We start from the raw sequence: 4,290 nt of genomic DNA, 5'->3' as shown, positions 1-4,290 counted from the left end.
CTTTTTTATTTTTTTTGGTTGCATTTCACCTCCTGGAGAAAGTCCTGGCTCCTGTGTTTTAGGGAAAGGGAGCATCTCCCCTTTGGGGGAGATGCAGCAGGGGTGGACTTGGGACCCTGTCAACGAAGCAAAGCTCAGCTCTTGGGTTGGCCTCTTTGCCAGAGCGTCGCCAGCTCTGCGCGGCTTCGCTTGGCCTGGGTCTTAGCTGCCCTTCTTCCCATCTTGTTCTCGTCCAGGTCGGTTGCTCCCCTTCCACAAATTGCAGGGGGGGRCTGAAGAACTGGTAGGAACCAGGTTGGCTTTAAGGTGGAAGAGGATTTTGAGCAGGATAGAAAGCCCCACTAGCTTGTATTTTTGAGAACGGTCTGTACCCATTATACGCTGTCATTGTTTTCAATAAAATTAGTCCTCAGATGAGCTTTTTGCTGCCTCTGTTGTTGTTCGAACATCAGCGGTGGGTTGTCCAGGGTCCTCTCTGGGCCCGCAGCTACGGCAGGACCCGTGACAGGTAGCTGCTGCAACGCTGGCACTGGCGTGGTGTCTCCTCGTCCTGCGTCCGTGGCGTCCTCAGCAGCAGGGGACCGGGTTACGTCTTGCCCGTGGCCCCCGAGGAGCTGGGCAGACCAGTCCCCGCCGATCTCCTGGGGCGGAGGTGGCTCCAGGTCTCACGGGGCGACATCTCCGTGCTGCTCTGCAGAGCAGGTGGGGGAGAGGGCAGCTGCTGAGCGGCACCCTCGTCCGCCGTGCCGGCTCCGCGGCGAGGTGCAGCAGCTCCCGCGTGGCCCGGCCGAGCCTGCAGCCGCGTCGCCGCGGCCCGGAGCGCCGCTCCGAAAGGGGGGAGCCGGCGGGAGCGCGGCCCCGCCGCGGCGGCCGCCACGAGATGGAGGCATCGGCCAGCGCCTGCTCGCGGCCTCCGCGCTGGGGACGTGCTGGGGGGTCCCGGCGGGCTCGCAGCCCCCCTCCCCAAAGCCCTGCTCTGCAAAAGGGGCCCAGGCGTCCTGCCCCCCGGCCTCGCCGGTTCAATTACCAGCTTAATAGCTCCATCAAGACGCATTAAAAATGCATCAGCGCCTCTGAGCAAAGAACTTCGGCAGAGGCAGAAAATTCATCACTTTGAGCTCCCGTGTTAGGAGAAAGCGCTTTTTTTTTGGTTGTTGTTTTTAACTGCTCCGCGGTTAACCCTGCCCGGACCGGCCGGACGCTCCTCGGCACGCGCGCGGCTGCGGCGCCGGCCGTGCTTTGCGGTCGCTGTCGGAAGAAACGCTCCTGGGGATACTCTCCACCCCCCCCCCCAGCGTCGGGGACCCCCCGCTCCGCGGCCGCTCTATCTTTTCTTCCAGAAACGGGCTCGGGAGGTGACTTTCTTCGCTCGCCGCCTGCCTGGGTTGGCGTCTCCGCAGCGATCCGTCATCGACGCACCGGGGAAACGTCAGGAGCAATTAGTGAACTGGTGGCGTTAACTTTTATCAGAGACAATATGTCTTTTTTAATGAAACTCGTGGGTAAAAAAAAAAAAAAAAACAAGAAGTGCTGACAACAGATGTATTATTTCACCTCCAGTTTACCGGCGTGTGCATTTTTCATTCACGGGAGCGGCTGATATGCATATTTATTCGGCGCAGAGCGTGCACAGTGCTTGATGGATCCGTTCCTGGGCAGAAAGGGACCTCGCTGAGCAACCTTCAGGCAGAGCAGTCCCAAAAGCAAGCCCCAAATTCGATCCCGGTCATCTTTTTCCACAAATGCATGCTCCTAAGCCCATTTTGGGCCAGGAAAGATTTCTCCTGACCTTCCCAGCTCGTGGCTCTCCCATGCGTTGCGTGGGGTGGCTGGTGGTGTCCAGCCCTCTCCCAGCTCTCCTTGACCTTGCTGGGAGCTGTTACTTGGTCCAGCCCGGCCCAGGATGGGCTCATCTCCACCACGTTTTGGAAGAACGATCCAGCAAGGAGCTGTGGGCTTGGCAAAGCTCCTTCTTCCCTCTGCCAGTTGGGTGCTGCCTCCTCGGGTTAGCAGGTCTCCCAAATCGTCTCGCAGCCTCTTGAACCTCAACGCCAAAGCTGGGCRCCTTTCGTGGGTGATCTGAGCTTGGCCTGCAGACGTGTCTGAAGCTCTTCTCCCTCTGTACACAGCACGTTGACGTTTCTCTTCATAGCTTGGGGGGATCAGCTCCCCCCTTCCCAAAGTCTACTGGAGTTTTAGCTCCTTGCACTGATGAAACTAAATCCAAGAAAAATATCTGAGATCTTTTTCCCTCTCATTAGGAATGGAAGATGGGAGTCGTCTCTTTTGGGTACGCTACAACCGGCATCAATTATTTAGGACAAAGCATCTCTCTGACAAATAATTTATTTTTATATGAGAAGATTAAATCTGACTTTTTAACATCGTAGCAAAAGCAATTTCTCACTTGCAAGTCCTCATATTACACACAGTAAAGAGATCCCAGGCATCCATTCCTGTATTGATCAGCAAATAGGTCCTTATATAGACTGAGTTCACCTAACCTCGTTTAATTTTGGATTCATTGATTCAATGCAAAGATCTAGATGAAAAGCAAGTGGGCTGTTTCCAGCGCTGGTGATGCTATTTTTAAATAAATCTAGTGCATGCTAAAATAAATATGCAAAGCATTTTGTAAGTTCATATATGGGTGGGGAAGAAGAGACCAGATGTACTAAAATATTTAACAAACTTTTTCTTGATTTCTGGAAATGCATGTTTTATTTAGCAAACTCCAGGGAAACCTGATCTAACCTGATATCCGCTCCGATGGGCCGTCCCGAGCCCCTCGCCCGGCACGGTGGGTGCGCGGGACCTTGGGAGAACCGTCTGCGCAGTGGCACAGTTGCCGCATTGAAATGCAAAGCTCATTAACCGCGTCTGGGTTTTTTTTTGTCTGTTTGTTGCTTTTTCCTTTTCGCGTTCGTTACAAGCGCAAGAGATGAAACATCCATCCCGAATTCCCTTTCATCTCCAGGCGTGTTTTTTTTTTTTCCCCCTCCATTGCTCAGACAACAACGTTTCCCCTTCGAAGTCTTACTTGCTTTTGCRAGCGGAGCTGGAGCCAAGAGCACGGGAGAGGACGGAGCCGCCAAGAGCGGGGCACGAGGAGGTCCCAGCCCTCGGTCCCCCCGCAGCCGCCCGCGCCGCGGCGTTCGGCCGCTTTCCCGCGCCCCGCTCGGGGCGGACGCCCCCGTCTCCTCCCCGATCCCCCGGGTTTCCATCCGCAGAGGCGGACGGTGTCTTTCTGCGTGAGAGGAAGAGGTTAACACCATATATATATTTTTAAATCTTTGCGTCCATATTTTTATCACGCTAACGGTAACAAACAGTTATTCTACCTAGAATGACATATTTATGACTAATATAACGATGGAGGACAGAGAAACACCGGCCTGGTGTGACAGCAGAGAGAAGGTGGCGCAGAGGACCACAAGCATGGGATGACAGGGATGGTGCCAGGCTCGGCCCGGGGGAGCCCACGGCTAGAAGCACCCCACCGACGCGCCGTTACAGAAATGCAGACCTGAGGCTGGCTTTGGGGTAACCAGGAGAACAAAGAAATAGCATTTAACATACCTAAAAGGCAGCGCATCTAGGAAATTCCCACCTAACGCGGAGCTGCGGAGAACCGAGGACGGAGCCAGGCGTAGAAGTGTGTTAGCAAACATCTAAAAGTGACCCCAGGTGGATCCCGGAGCGAGGAAGAGAGAAACCAACATGACCACCACGCTCCTGCCCGCGACGGGCTCCCGACGCTGGAGCTCGCCCTCGGTCCCCAGCAATCAACTGCCGCTGATGAAACCAGCCCTTGGGTCCCCTGTTCCCACTGACTCATCCTCAGCAGCGATTTAAGTGAGAAATAGGAGAAACGTTCAGCGCGGCCAACTCTATACCAGAAGCCTCAGGAAAGGTTTTCACCTCGAGTCCCCAGGTCCCGAGTGTTCAGTTTTACTCATGCAACATCTRTTCACGTTACTCCTGGGAGCAGACCGCTAACCACCACGTTGGAGAGAACCGGGGGCAGGAGGGACACGCGGGGAATTCTCCACCGCCCGCCTCTGTGCGTGATCGAGGCTCCGCCGGGGACACCCTCGATTAAACAAGCTGCTCTCCCTCAAATTCTACCAGTTTTTTCCTCCTTCCTGACTTTGTCTTTAAAGCATTGCACTGAGAATCAAGAGAKCTAATTTCAGAGACTTTCCTTCGCTTGCCTTTTATTGCTGAYGGGTTTTTCCTCCCCCCTTTACAGCACATTCTCATAACTTATTCCTTCAGAGGCACCAAAAT

The sequence above is a fragment of the Rhea americana genome, unplaced genomic scaffold, assembly GCF_003343005.1.
Source record: "Rhea americana isolate MKP2758 unplaced genomic scaffold, rheAme1 scaffold_297, whole genome shotgun sequence".
NCBI lineage: Eukaryota > Metazoa > Chordata > Aves > Rheiformes > Rheidae > Rhea > Rhea americana.
The sequence above is the reverse complement of the archived record's forward strand: the minus strand, read 5'-3'. Positions refer to the sequence as shown.